The sequence below is a fragment of the Balaenoptera musculus genome, chromosome 2 (assembly GCF_009873245.2).
Source record: "Balaenoptera musculus isolate JJ_BM4_2016_0621 chromosome 2, mBalMus1.pri.v3, whole genome shotgun sequence".
Classification (NCBI taxonomy): Eukaryota; Metazoa; Chordata; class Mammalia; order Artiodactyla; family Balaenopteridae; genus Balaenoptera; species Balaenoptera musculus.
This window is the reverse complement of record NC_045786.1, coordinates 89,969,112-89,985,324: the sequence shown is the minus strand read 5'-3', so window position 1 is coordinate 89,985,324 and position 16,213 is coordinate 89,969,112. Positions and strand designations below refer to the sequence as shown.

General features: G+C 39.8%; 1 protein-coding gene and 1 pseudogene across 4 annotated transcripts in view; both read left to right on the top strand.

Annotated features, from left to right (window-relative positions):
• STARD9 (StAR related lipid transfer domain containing 9) overlaps positions 1 to 16,213 on the top strand; it is a 130,507-nt gene that overhangs the window by 35,483 nt on the left and 78,811 nt on the right. The gene's annotated exons all lie outside the window — the stretch shown is intronic.
• Positions 578 to 14,350, top strand: LOC118891131 (annotated as a pseudogene).

The following is a 16,213-nucleotide window of genomic DNA, read 5'->3' as shown; positions in this document are numbered from 1 at the left end:
GCTAGTCCCTTTATCTCTCTGTGCTTCACTTATCTCATCTGTAAAATGGGGATAATGATACCTACCTCAGAGTTGTTGTGAGGACTAAATGAGTAAGTAAATATAAAACACTTAGAACAGTGCTTCGCAGATAATAAATGCTACGTAAGTGTTATTATTATTATTATCATTATCTTCTCTGATACCTGATCACCATCTTATCCAGCACACAATAATTTCTCCAATCCCTTTTCTATGCACAACAAAGTATCCTTCTGTCCTTCCTGGTAGCATGTACATTTTAATAGGGGCACTGTGAAGTTACAGCAAACTCATATGAATTACTCTAATGGAGAGAATTTCTAGTATTCTACAGGGTGGTGGGGGAAAATCATTTGGGGCACATTGTGGCAAGAGGTTGAAGAATCAGGGGAAATCACATGCTTAGAGAATATCTAGAAAGAAGAGACTTGAATATGTCTTAGCTTCCTTCCATTTCTAGCCCCAAGTTTTCTTAAGTCAAGAAGCTATAGGGTCTGCACAGCCTCTTGTGGAAACCTGAGCTGGCTCTGTAGCTTTCTCCCTGTGTCTCATAACCATGTCCAGCAACAGGAATGCTAACTCACCAGCTGCCTGCCTTAACAGATTCAAGGGCACGATAGTACAGAAATGAGGCCGCACTGAATACTGGTTAATGTGGAGCTGAGGAAAGCTAATAAGCTAAGAAGGATGACCAGGTGCTGAAAAGGAGAAATGTAAGGTTGCTTCCTGAGGCTGCTGCTTCTCCACTGCAAGAAAACCGAAACGACCAGGGCACTGTAAATTGGTCTGTTGATGATACTGTCAAAGGCATCAATAGCAACAATTTGGAAAGCCAGCTCCAAGCGACTCAAGCTGCTGGGAAACTGCCTTCTAGGAAAAACAGCCCCCCGTAGACAACATAATCTGGGCTGGTTTGATTCCAAAATTTGTGTCCTTCTTGGGCAGAACTGACTTTAGTCCCATTCAGTTTGAATCTGCTTGGGTGCTCACTAACATTGCCTCTAGGACGTCAGAACAGACTGGGGCTGGGACTTCCCTGGTGGTCCAGTGGGTAAGACTCCACACTCCCAATGCAGGGGGCCCAGGTTCGATCCCTGGTTGGGGAACTAGATCCTGCATGCATTGTCGCAACTAAAGATCCCGCATGCCGTATCTAAGACCTGGCGCAGCATGCATGCATAAATCAGTCAATCAGAACAGACTGGGATATAGAAGATGTGGCACATATATACAATGGAATATTAGCCATAAAAAGAAACGAAATTGAGTTATTTGTAGTGAGGTGGATGGACCTAGAGTCTGTCATACAGAATGAAGTAAGTCAGAAAGAGGAAAAACAAATACCGTATGCTAACACATATATATAGAATCTTAAAAAAAAATGGTACTGAAGAACCTAGGGGCAGGACAGGAATAAAGACGCAGATGTAGAGAATGGACTTGAGGACACAGGGAGGGGGAAGGGTAAGCTGGGACTAAGTGAGAGAGTGACATTGACATATATACACTACCAAATGTAAAATAGATAGCTAGTGGGAAGCAGCTGCGTAGCACAGGTAGATCAGCTCGGTGCTTTGTGTCCACCTAGAGGGGTGGGATAGGGAGGGTGGGAGGGAGATGCAAGAGGGAGGAGATACGGGGATATATGTATATGTACAGCTGATTCACTTTGTTATACAGCAGAAACTAACACAACATTGTAAAGCAATTATACTCCAATAAAGATGTTAAAAAAACAGAAAAAAAGAAAAACAGACTGGGGCTGTGCTGTCCCAGCATTCATTTCTCTGCTGGCATCTCCCCATGCTTACATCAGTGAACAAGCTGTATGGGCTCTCGGAAACATTGCAAGTGATGGTTCAGGTTTTTTTGACTTGGCTATCAAGTGTGGTACAGTTGATCCACTGTTGGCTTTTCTTGCAGTTCCTAATGTGTCATCTTTAGCATGTGGTTACTTGTAGCACCTTACCTGGACACTTTCAAACCTTTGTTGCAACAAGAATCCTGCATCCCTGTTAGATGCTGTTGAGCAAATTCTTCCTACTTTAGTTCGTCTCCTGTATCATGATGTCCAGAAGTATTAGCAGATACATGGACAATATCAAATATCATAGCTGGCCACCATCACCAGATGCAGTGAGTTGTGAATCATGGATTAGTATCATTCCTCGTTGGTGTTCTAAGGCAGACTTTAAGACGCAAAAGGAAGCTTTATGGGCTGTGACCAACTAGAAAAGTTGTGGAACAGTTGAACAGATTGTGGAACAGATTGTGTAACAGATTGTTCATTGTGGCATAATAGAATTGTTGATGAACCTCTGAACTGTGAAGGATACCAAAATTACCATGGTTATTCTGGATGCCATTTCAGGTATCTTCCAGGCTGCTGAGAAACTAGGTGAAACAGAGGAACTTAGTATAATTGAAGAATGTAGAGGTCTGGACAAAATTGAAGCTCTGTAAAACCATGAAATGAGTCTGTGTACGTAGTTTCATTAAGTTTGATTAAGAAATACTTCCCTATGGAAGAACAAGAATATCAAAATGTTGTGCCAGAAACTGCCTCTGAAGGCTGTACATCCCAAGTTCCAGATGGCATTCTGAGACACTTTTATTTTTATTTATTTACTTATTTATTTATTTTTAATTTTTAAAATTTATTTTTTTAACATCTTTATTGGAGTATAATTGCTTTACAATGGTGTGTTAGTTTCTGCTTTATAACAAAGTGAATCAGTTATACATATACATATGTTCCCATATCTCTTCCCTCTTGCATCTCCCTCCCTCCCACCCTCCCTATCCCACCCCTCTAGGTGATCACAAAGCACCGAGCTAATCTCCCTGTGCTATGCGGCTGCTTCCCACTAGCTATCTATTTTATGTGTGTGAGACCACTTTTAGATTGTACAACTAAAGCATAAGTTTATTATACCAAACGTGTACTATGTTTGGTATAAGTTTGTCTTACTGTTTCTCTAAGAGCTCTTTAAATGTGGTTTGCTATGGTAAAACCACTTTTTACAAGGAAACTATACTTGAAGAGTTCCAAACTGTGCATATTGTATGAAGCTTCTCCTCTCAATGGGTTTCTTAATTTCTGTGTGGAATTTCATATCTTGCAGTGTCCTATAAAAAGATTTTCACCCTTTGCTTCAAAAAAAAAAAAAAAAAAAAAAAAAAAACCAGCAGCAGCAGCTGTGGGTCAGCAGGCAGTCAGGGCCTAGAGGGTTCAGGGGAGGCCTCAGGCTTTGCTGCAGTTCTGATAGAGGAAGTTAGACTTTATACTTTTGAGTGTCTAGAGGTAAGGGTCATATTCTATAAAAATAACCAGTAATAAGGATATATGGTCAAGGGTATTTATTGAACCATTTTGAGTAGGGATAAAATAGTGGAAACAAGTGATTGCCCATTTATAGGGGAACGATTGACTCAATTTTGGTACATATACACCGTGGAATATATTGCAGATGTCTTAGAAGAATTCAAAACCCATAAATATGTGAGTGAGTGTGTGTGCATTTATGGTTATGACTGTGGGAAGAACAAGAAATGATGCCAGTTGTTAACATCTTACCCACAGGTGGGGGTTAATGTATGAGGGAGGAAAAGAGGAAGGGAAAAGAGGGGTGGCAAATAAAAAGGAAATAAAACAAAGCATTCCCCACGCAGCACGCATGATAGCCCAATTATTTTAATTATTTATTTATTTATTTGGCTGCATCGGGTCTTAGTTGCAGCATGCAGCACCTCTCGTTGCGGTGCGCGGGCTTCTCTCTAGTTGTGGTGCGTGGGCTCCAGAGAGCGCGGACTCAGTACTTGGCGGCGCGTGGGCTTAGTTGCCCTGTGGCATGTGGGATCTTAGCTCCCCAACCAGGGATCGAACCCACCTCCCCTGCATTGGAAGGCGGATTCTTAACCACTGGACTGCCAAGGAAGTCCCCCAATTATTTTAAATTGTGTTCGTGTAACTGTGGATTTGTGTATGCATGAAAAAAGGAAGAGTTGTATCTATGGGAAATAACCTGTATGTTCATGCTATGTTATGTGATAAAAAGCAAGTTGCAGGTTGATGTGCATTATATGTGTCTATTTCAATGAAAATAAAGAAAAACGAAGAACTGTATATCCTTATATATGTGGAGAAAGGTATGGAAGGACATACCTGTTGGTTATATCCTTCTTTCCGTCAGTACCTGAAGGGGATCTGTTGGATACTTAAATGAGTAGGATTAGGGTTTGAGGTAGGGATGGAAGGTTAGTTTTTTCTTCATGCATTGTATTTTTTCACTTGGTGCAAAAAGTGGGTGTTCTTTGTAGTTTGAAAAACAGCAAAGAAAGAAAAAAATGTAATCTTGTCTGTCTCTAATAAGGCTTCAAATTCTGGTCATTTAATAATAGCAATGTGGGTGAAATTTGGGGGTGAGATTATAATTCTCTTCATGTGCAAATGAAAAGGTTAATGGAGCAAAAAGACTCCAAAAGTGATTAACAAATGGCAGAAGGATCAGATTTTATTGTTTTTGACCAAAGACTGTAACAAAATTTTACTGAGACTGCTATTTAGAAATACTCAAAGGAGACTTGGTAAAGTTTCTCCCAGTGTGAAGCAAAACAACAGGAAGTAAGGAAACCTTGAAGAACAATTTTAAATTGTAGGGTAATAGCTTAGTGTTCAAAAGATAAGATTTGCCTTTCCTGATAACTCTGGGGAACAGTTATTTTGCTAGTGGCAGAATATCACAGTGGTTAAAAGCAAGAGCTTTGTTTAGAGGTACTTACCACCCATGGGACGTCAATTTTCTCGTGTGAACATTAGAGAACTTTGATATTATTAACTACCCTCATAGATGTATTGTGAGGATTAAATGGATTAATAACATTTAAGGTGCTGAGAGCCTAACACAAAATAATTGCTTAGTAAATGTTACTAGCTATATGAATCTAAAACTCTGGTTTTTGAAAAAGCACTTTTAAAAAAACTTGTAGACTTTTTAATGATGGCCATTCTGACTGGTGAGAGGTGGTACTTCATTGTAGTTTTGATTTGCATTTCTCTAATAATTAGTGATGTTTAGCATCTTTTCATGTGCCTATTGGCCATCTGTATTTCTTCTTTGGAGAAATGTCTCTTTAAGTTTTCTGCCCACTTTTGGACTGGGTTGTTTGTTTTTTTGTTGTTGAGTTGTATGAACTGTTTGTTGAATAAAGCACTTCTGTTGAAGTATTCATTGTGCAAAGTAATCCTAACAATCATCCTTAAACAATAGGAGTAGTGCAAAGCACAGTATTTTGCTTTAGTAGGCACTTTACAAATATTGGTTGAGTAAATAATTTCATACGGTTTTGTTAGAGTCTCTGTTTAGATTAATATCATTTCACATATTTATATTTTTCAAAAATTTAAAAGGAAAAGTACATATATAGGGTGATAATTTGGGTGCATCTTAGTTAATGGATTCAAGAATAAAAGAGATTCCTATGTACTTAAATATAGACAGCTTTCAGTAGGGAAATATGAGGGTACTAATTTGTATTTTAGAAAATTATTATGAAGGAGAGGATTCTGGGAAGAAAGCAGGAATCTGTCTTCCCACCTAGATAACAGTTGCACTGGCAGAATCCATCTTAAGTAACTGTTTTGGAACTCTGGAGTCTAGAAGACTTGCCACTTCCAGAGGAAGACTTGGAGGACAAATTGAAGTTAATTTCAGCTCTTAACATAGTATCAGCCACCCATTCCCTATTCCCAGACAAGTGGCAGGCAGCTGTGCACTGGTCCTTGCATGAGCATCTTGCACGTAGCTTGCAGAAGTCAGGGTGGGCAAAAAGGACCCTGTTTTCCAAATATCAGGAATCTGCTCTGATTGCTAACTGCTGCTTCTGATCACAGAGGTGCAGACAAAGAGGTAGGCAGCCATTGTTGTTGCACCTTTCTCCAAGTCCCTCCCCATCCTGCTGAAGTGACTTCCAGGGGATTTAAAGGGCCAGCACCCCTTCTCCCCACCCGCACCCCCACTTCATTTTTCTCTTTTTCTCCTTTTGGAAGCCAGATATTTATGACCAGGGCATTCAAAAACAACAAAACACACAGGGAAAATTAAAAAGTGACCAGACATGCCCAGGGAAAGGCTCAGAAAAGACCTGAGAATACTTTAGCTTTACACCTCTGTCTGATCCTCAGCACAGAGACAGCCTACAGCAATCAAAAACACAAAAACAATAAATGAAAAGACTAACAAGAGACAGTATATGCTGGAGAAAGGAAAGAATCTCATTTCCAGAGTTACTACATTATTAGATTCAAATGTCCTGTTTTCAACAAAAAAATCACAATACAAAGAAACATGAAAGTATGGCCCATGTAAAGGACAAAATAAATCAACAGAAACCACCCATGAAAAGGACCTAAAGGCAGATATACTATACAGAGACTTTTTTTTTTTTTTTTTTTGGGTCTTCGTTTCTGTGCGAGGGCTTCCTCCAGTTGCAGCAAGCGGGGACCACTCTTCATCGCGGTGCGCGGGCCTCTCACCATCGCGGCCTCTCCTGTTGCGGAGCACAGGCTCCAGACGCGCAGGCTCAGCAGTTGTGGCTCACGGGCCCAGCCGCTCCGCGGCATGTGGGACCCTCCCAGACCAGGGCCCGAACCCGCGTCCCCTGCACTGGCAGGCAGACTCCCAACCACTGCGCCACCAGGGAAGCCCAATATACAGAGACTTTTAACTGTCCTAAAAATGCTCAAAGAACTAAAGGAAGATATGGAGAAAGTCAGTAAAACAGTGTATGAATAAAAACCATATGATCACTTCAATACACGCAGAAAAAGCTTTTAACAAAATTCAACATCCATTTACGATAAAAGCTCTCCACAAAGTGGGTATAGAGGGAACATACCTCAAAATAATAAAGGCTATATATGACAAGCTCACAGCTAACCTCATACTCAGTGGTGAAAACCTGAAGCATTTCCTCTGAGATCAGCAACAAGACAAGGATGCCCACTCTTGCCACTTTTATTCAACACAGTATTGGAAGTCCTAGCCACAGCAGTCAGACAAGAAAAAGAAATAAAAGGAATCTAAATTGGAAAGGAAGAAGTAAAACCGTCACTGTTTGCAGATGACATGGTACTGTACATAGAAAATCCTAAAGATGCTGCCAGAAAACTACTAGAGCTCATCAATGAATTTGGTAAAGCTGCAGGACACAAAATTAAAATACAGAAATCTGTTGCATTTCTATACACTAACAACAAGCTATCAGAAAGAGAAATTAAGAAAAAAATCCCATTTACCATCACCTCAAAAAGAATGAAATAACTAGGAGAAAACCTAATGAAGAAGGTATTGGGAGGCTTCCCTGGTGGTGCAGTGGTTAAGAATCCGCCTGCCAACGCTGGGGACACGGGTTCAAGCTCTGGTCCGGGAAGATCCCACACGCCACGGAGCAACTAAGCCCATATGCCACAACTACTGATCCTGTGCTCTAGAGCCCGCGAGCCACAACTACTGAAGCCCGTGCGCCTAGAGCTCATGCTCCACAGCAAGAGAAGCCACCGCCATGAGAGGCCTGCGCACCGCAATGAAGAGTAGCCCCCGCTCTCCGCAACTAGAGAAAAACGCATGCAACAACAAAGACCCAATGCAGCCCAAAATAAATAAAATAAAATAAATAAATTTATTTAAAAAATAAATTAAAAAAAGAAGGTATTGGGTTGGCCAAAAAGTGCCTTCGGTTTTTAAGTAAAAATAAAAGGCACATTTTTCATTTTCACCAAGAACTTTATTGAACAACATATTCACCCTTTTGTTCCACTACCTTCTGCCATTTTTCAGGCAACTTCATTATTCTGTCTTCCCAAAACTTTTTGTCTTTTTGAGAAAAGAGCTAGTTCATGTGCCTTTTACAGTCTTCCAGGGAATGGAAATTGTTTCCATTAAGAGAATTTCTTAAAGACCTAAATAAATGGAAATCCAAAGGTGCCGAAATGTCTGGTGAATACAGTGGATGAATCAGAACTTCCCAGCCAAGCTGTAACAGTTTTTGCCTGGTCATCAAAGAAACATGTGGTCTTGCGTTATCCTGATGGAAGATTATGCATTTTCTGTTGACTAATTCTGGACGCTTTTCGTGGAGTGCTGCTTTCAGTTGGTCTAATTGGGAGCAGTACTTGTTGAAATTAATCATTTTGTTTTCTGGAAGGAGCTTATAATAGAGGACTCCCTTCCAGTCCCACCATATACATAACATCACCTTCTTTGGATGAAGACCAGCCTTTGGTGTGGTTGGTGGTGGTTCATTTTGCTTGCCCCACAATCTCTTCTGTTCCACATTATTGTATCTTCTGTATCCACTTTTCATTGCCTGTCACAATTTGTTTTAAAAACGGGACGTTTTCATTAAGTTTAAGTAGAGAATTGCATGTGGAAATACGGTGAAGAAGGTTTTTTCCACTTAACTTACGTAGAATCCAAACATCAAAGTAATTAACTTAACCAAGCTGGTGCAAATGATTTGCAGTGCTTGATTTGGATATTTTGAGTATTTCGGCTACCTCCCACATGGTATAACATTGATTGTTCTCAATTAATGTCTTGATTTGATCACTATCAACTTCACCTGGTCTACCCGATCTTGGACCATCCATCATCCAGTGAGAAATCTCCAGCACGAAACTTCTCAAACGACTTTTTTTTTTTCCCGGTTGTGTTGGATCTTCATTGCTGTGCGCGGGCTTTCTCTAGTTGCAGTGAGTGGGGGCTACTCTTCGTTGCGGTGCGCGGGCTTCTCTTTGCGATGGCTTCTCTTGTTTTGGAGCACGGGCTTTAGGCACGTGGGCTTCAGTAGTTGTGGCATGCGGGCTCAGTAGTTGTGGCTCATGGGCTTTAGAGCACAGGCTCAGTAGTTGTGGCACATGGGCTTAGTTGCTCCGCAGCATGTGGGATCTTCCTGGACCAGGGCTCAAACCCATGTCCCCTGCATTGGCAGGTGTATTCTTAACCACTGCGCCACTAGGGAAGCCTGCAAACCACTTTTGACACGTTTGATCAGTCATAGCACTTTCTCCATACACTGCACAAATCTTTTTTTTTGTATTTTGGTTGCATTTTTACTTTGCTTGAAATAATAAAGCATAACATGCCGAAAATGTTGCTTTTTTCTTCCATCTTCAATATTAAAATGGCTACACAAAAATTCACCAATTTTTTTTTTTTTTTTTAATTTATGGCTATGTTGGGTCTTCGTTTCTGTGTGAGGGCTTTCTCTAGTTGTGGCAAGCGGGGGCCACTCTTCATCGCGGTGCGTGGGCCTCTCACTGTCGCGGCCTCTCTTATTGCGGAGCACAGGCTCCAGACGCGCAGGCTCAGTAATTGTGGCTCACGGGCCCAGCTGCTCCGCGGCATGTGGGATCTTCCCAGACCAGGGCTCGAACCCGTGTCCCCTGCATTGGCAGGCAGATTCTCAACCACTGCGCCACCAGGGAAGCCCAAATTCACCAATTTTGATAAGTCTTTTTCAAATGCACTGATATGACAGCTGTCACATACAATCTAACAAAATTGTTTTGAATGAAGTTAAATACAACCAAGTGCTACTAGAGCTATCTTATGGAAAAAAACAAATGAACCTTTTGGCCAACCCAATGAAAGACATGTACTTGGAAAGCTATAAGACACTGCTGAAAGAAATTGAAGATGACACAAACAGGTGGAAAGATATATCATGTTCATGGATTGGAAGAATTAATATTGTTAAAATGACCCTACTACCCAAGGCAGTCTATAGAGTAAACGCAATCCCTATCAAAATACCAATGGCGTTTTTCATAGAACTAGAATAAATCATTATAAAATTTGTATGGAAACACAAAAGACCCCAAATAGCCAAAGCAATTTTGAGAAAGAAGAACAGAGCTAGAGGTGTCATGCTCCCTGACTACTGACTATACTACAAAGCTACAGTAATGAAAAGAGCATGGTACTGGTACAAAAACAGACACATAGCTCAGTGGAATAGAATAGACAGCCCAGAAATAAACCCACGCACTTATGATTAATTAATCTATGACAAAGGAGGCAATAATATACAATGGGGAAGAGACAGTCTCTTCAGTAAGTGGTGATGGGAAAACTGGACAGCTACATGTAAAAGGATGAAATTAGAACATTTTCCCACATCATGTACAAAAATAAACTAAAAATGGATTAAAGACCTAAATTTAAGATCAGAAACCATAAAAATGCTAGAAGAAAACATAGGCAAAACACTCTTTGACATAAATCATAGCAGTATTTTTTTTTTAATATTTAAGCTTTTTTTAAAAAAATTTTTATTTATTTATTTATTTATTTATGGCTGTGTTGGGTCTTCGTTTCTGTGCGAGGGCTTTCTCTAGTTGCGGCAAGTGGGGGCCACTCTTCATCGCGGTGTGTGGGCCTCTCACTATCGCGGCCTCTCTTCTTCCGGAGCACAGGCTCCAGACGCGCAGGCTCAGTACTTGTGGCTCATGGGCCTAGTTGCTCCGCGGCATGTGGGATCTTCCCAGACCAGGGCTCGAACCCGTGTCCCCTGCATTGGCAGGCAGATTCTCAACCACTGCGCCACCAGGGAAGCCCCATAGCAGTATTTTTTGATCCATATTCTAAGGCAGTGGAAACAAAAGCAAAAATAAACAAATGGGAACTAATTAAATTTAAAAGCTTTTGCGCAGCAAAGGAAACCATTGACAAGATGAAAAGACAGCCTACTGAGTGGGATAAAATATTTGCAAATGATATGACCGTTAAGGGGTTAACACCCAAAATATATAAATAGCTCATACAACTCAGTATAAAACAAACAAAAAACCAACCTGATTAAAAAATAGGCAAAAGACCTGAATAGACATTTTTCCAAAGAAGACATACAGATGGCCAACAGGCACGTGAAAATATGCTTAACATCACTAATCATCAGAGAAATGAAACTCAAAACCACAATGAGATATCACCTCACACCTGTCAGAGTGACTATCATCAATGACCACATATAACAAATGTTGGTAAAGATGTGGAGAAAAGGAAACCCTTGTACACTGTTGATGGGAATGTAAATTGGTGCAGCCACTGTGGAAAACAGTATGGAGGTTCCTCAAAAAACTAAAAATAAAATTACCATATGATCCAGTATTCCACTCCAGGGTATATATCCAAAGAAAATGAAAACACTAATTTGAAAAGATGCATGCACTTCAGTGTTCATAAGCAGCGTTATTTATAATAGCCAAGATATGGAAGCAACCTGAGTGTCCATCAACAGATGAATGGATAAAGAAGATGTGTGAGAGAGAGATATATATATTGTATATATATATATATGTGTGTGTGTGTGTGTGTGTGTATGTGTATATATATATATATATATATATATATATGTCACGGAATACTACTCAGTCATAAAAAAGAATGAAATCTTGCCGTTTGAAACAACATGGATGGACCTGGAGGATATTATGCTTAGTGAAATAAATAAGATAAAGACAAATACTGTACATATCACTTATATGTGGAACCTAAAAAATAAAACAAACGAATATAACAAAACAGAAACAAACTGGCACATATAGAGAACAAACTAGTGGTTACAAGTGGGGAGAGGTGAGGGGCAAGATAGGAGTAGGAGATTAAGAGGTACAAACTACTATGTATAAAATAAATAAGCTACAAGGATATATTGTACAGCACAGGGAATGTAGCCAATATTTTATAATAACCTTAAATGGAGTATAATCTGTAAAAATTTTTAATCATTATGTTGTACACCTGAAACTAATATGATATTGTAAATCAACTATACCTCAATGTTTTTTTGGCTAAGCCATGTGGTATGCGGGATCTTAGTTCCCCGACCAGGGATTGAACCCGCACCCCTTGCAGTGGAAGTGCAGAGTTGTAACCACTGGACCGCCAGGGAGGTCCCATATACCTCAATTTTTTAAAAATGAAAGAAAAGAAAACCTCGTCCTTTGCATCACCCCAATATTTAGTCTTATCTTACAACATATCTGATTTTCTAAATTTCACCTGGACAGCCATGTATTTTCATTACTCGCAGCTTTACATGTGTTATTCATACTGCCTAGATAATCAACCTAATAATTAAAATCCTACTCATGGCTTGAGGCCCACTTCAGATGTTCCCTGTTTCATGAAGTCTTCCCTGCTTCTTCAGTTGAATTCAGTTCTGTTGAGTGTCTTCCTTTTGCTCTTCCAGGTCAACTCTTCATCGTTTTCTACCTTTTTCTGTGCCCCAAAGGCTGACCTGTTGGACTAATCATTGGGCTTCCTTGCCCTCTGGCTTGAGTTGGGATTGAACGGTGGAGAGCTCTAGCAGATGGGAGGGAGAGGTTTCCTCCTGAGGGATTGGCTTGGTCTGGCCTCATCTGTTAAGTCACAACTCCTCTCAGTGTGGTGCTCTCCGCATGGTTCTCTTCTTCCAGGTTTTGGTGAACGTTTTTCCCCCTTCGTCCATTTTGGCTCTGAGGTGGTGAATTTCCAGGTACTGGTTCCAGGTTACTCCACTGTCCCTTGTGGTTTTCCTACTTCACACCCACACCTTTGTGAATAGTCTTTTTACTTAATTAAACCTGAATGATTCTAATTTGAATATACCATCTGTTTCTGTTCAGACCCTGATTGATATAGTGCCACAATGTGTTTCTTGTACCTGTAGTACATTTCATTTTATCTTTATGGTTATTTATTTATTTTTTTTTAAAAGAATTATTTATTTATTTATTTATGGCGTGTTGGGTCTTCGTTTCTGTGCGAGGGCTTTCCCTAGTTGTGGCAAGCGGGGGCCACTCTTCATCGCGGTGCGCGGGCCTCTCATTCTCGCGGCCTCTCTTGTTGCGGAGCACAGGCTCCAGACGCGCAGGCTCAGTAGTTGTGGCTCACGGGCCCAGTTGCTCCGCAGCATGTGGGATCTTCCCAGACCAGGGCTCGAACCCGTGTCCCCTGCATTGGCAGGCAGATTCTCAACCACTGCGCCACCAGGAAAGCCCTTTATGGTTATTTTTTAATTTGATTCAACAGGACTGCAAAATAAATATCTTATGCTTCATTAGCATTTTCATGTATTAAGCATTTTCTCATAATTTACTTCATTTGATTTTTACAATAAACTGTTTACAATAAACGTCATCCGTATTTTACTGATGAGGAAAAAGGAAACAAAGCACGTTACTCACACCAGGTCACACAGCTAGTAAGTGGCAGTGCTGGTATCTGTAGGAACCCAGGCCTGACTCAGAATCCAGGGTGCTTTCTGTTGTATTTTTCCTTACATCTTTTTATTAAACTTAAAAAATTTTTTTGAAATGACCACAGATTTACAGAGAAGATGAAAGTACATTCAAAAAAATTTTTCCTGAACCATTTAAAAGTTGCCAACCTGTTACCCAGTTGCCCCAGACACTTAAGTGTGCAGTTCCTTATAGTAAAGGACATTCTTTAACATACTCACAATACAACCTTCAAAACTGGGAATTTAAATTGTTATATTACTACCATCTAATCATTAGATCCCATTTGAGTTTTGCTGATTGTCCCAGTGATGTCCTTTATAGAAAAAGGATCTGGTTCAGAATCACTTGTTGCATTTAGCTGTCTTATGTCTAGTCTAATTCATTCTGGAATAGTTCCTCAGTTTTTCTTTGTATTCATAATCTTGACACTTTGGAAGATTATAAGTGAATTATTTTTTAGAATGTTTCTTAATTTGGTTGTTTAACATCTCCTCATGATTAGATTCAGATTATGCATCTTTGGTAGGAATATCACAGAGTTCACTTTGATTTCTTGATTAAGGTGGTGTCTTGCCAGGCTTCTCCACTGTAAAGTTACTCTTTTCCCTTCTTTGTAATAAATATTTTGTCTAGAGGTACTTTGAAACACTAGGTAAATATCCCATTCCTCATCAAACTTTCGAATTTACTTGTTTATATTTGTACTGACTCATGGTTTCCCATTTTATTCAGTGGACGACAGTCTGTTAGTATTACTGTTTGTTATGATGCTCAGATTGTTCCCATTAATGGGAAATGGCATTTAGCCAAGATCTGGGTGCTAGGTGTGATCATTGCTATTGAGATATCACTGTTCCTTTGTCTCCTCAGTAGAGTTAGACAAAACTATATATTTGCATATACAGATGTATATACACACACACATGCACACAGTTGCATTGTATCTATTTACTTATATTGAAACTCATGAGTTCTCACTGATTCTGATCAAATACTCTACAGTTGAAAGAAGAAAGTGTGAAGAGAGAACCTGAGTGCTAGATGGAAGTAAATGAAAAATAACCCAACCAACCTAGCAAATTTGTTTCAGGACGGGGTGCTTGACTAAGGAGAGTTGCGTTCATAGAATTTTGGAAATTTGAGGGCTTACAAATAGTGAAGGTAACTCTTCTGCTTTTTTTCTTTGTGTTCCATACCACTAGGAATCACTGACCTTGAGCTGCAATTATAAATACTAGTTGCTACTGATACTTTCTAATGGGAATTTTGGATTTCATTCATCTCATGTTGGTATGAGAATAAGAAGATTGTCAGTTGTTAAGAACTCTTTAAGTTAGTTGTGTCAGTTATGAACCTCTAAACTCAGAATTGTGAAAATGAATCACAGAAATGTTTAAAATGCTTAAGCATTTGAGGAATATAGGAATGAAAAGCAATATACAAGAGGTTATATACTATGAATAACAATATAAAATTTATATATTTGTAGAAAGATGGAAAAGTACAATAAAAATTTATTGTGCTTAGCAATGGCATTTGGTCAGTTATTTAACTTTTTTTACTCTTTTGGGATGTTGATTATTTTCTTACTCATTTGGAACTACTCATTATATTGCAATATTAAATTGTGGTAAATCTACATTGTAGATAATAAATGCTGTTTGGAGAAGACAGAAGAAAATGAGATGGAAGTATTTTACATTTCAGTCTTTATTTTCCTTCTTTCTGCTAACTAACGCAATATAATGAATGCACTTGGATAAAGACTGAGTGCTTTGGTCTTTTCCAAGTGCCTCCTGGTTCTATGGTCATGGCAGTAGCTGTAGGGTCAGAGAAACTTTAAGTGAGGACACTTTGGGAGATTCTTCAGGCCTATGTTATGGTTAAGAAAATCGCAGTCCTTCTGTGTCCTCTTCCCTCCATAGGTGGGAGCTCATGGATCCTTTAGCTTTTGGGAGGTTGTGAGAAGAGGGCTAGTCTATCAATCCCAAGCAGAAGATCCTAGAAAGACCCTGTTATATCCAGCCACAGAGTAATTTTCATTTTAGGGAGTGATATTCTCATACCACTAAAGGGTTGCATCGTGGGAATGGACCACTGCCACTACAGTTGGGCGTCTTTCATTGAGGCTAAGAACAGATAGCTGCTGATGTCTGTCCTTTTTGTACCCATACTTCCTTGTTCAAATAAGAGTAATAAAATAACTTCAGTGAAGGGATGAGGCAGAGAGATTTGTTTGGCTGTTTCTGGGGTTACTTGCCTGGATGTTTGTTATTCCTGAGGTAGGAGATCTTTAGTCCTTGGGATGAACTTTCCACAGTTGACAGCCAGGTATTAAGAGATGGCAAGTGGAGGTCTGAAGGTTTTTCAGGGAGAGTAAAGTGACCTAGTTGTTCTGTTGTTTCACCCAGAATTCTGACTTCTTGAAGGATTGAAATGACAAGGATACATTTTAGATTTTGTGGTAGTGCAGTCCTGAGGTCACCCTCACTTAAGAGAGAAGGCCTTTATCTGGGGGACATTATTCAAAGAAGGGACTTATCTGAAAGCAAGCTTAAGACACAGGTTGAGTGCCACCTCTGCTATGAAGATTTTTCTACCCCAGCCCACAGTCTTTTTTCCTTCTCCAAATATAATATTATGTCTACCCTTCATTCTTTTTCTACTATGTAAAAGTATTGAACTTTTTTATTTTTTAAAGCTCATGAAGCATGATGAATTTTTTAAGTTTTATTTATTTATTTTTTTATTTTTGGCTGTGTTGGATATTCGTTTCTGTGCGAGGGCTTTCTCTAGTTGCGGCAAGTGGGGGCCACTCTTCATCGCGGTGCGCGGGCCTCTCACTATCGCGGCCTCTCCTGTTGCGGAGCACAGGCTGCAGACGTGCAGGCTCAGTAGTTGTGG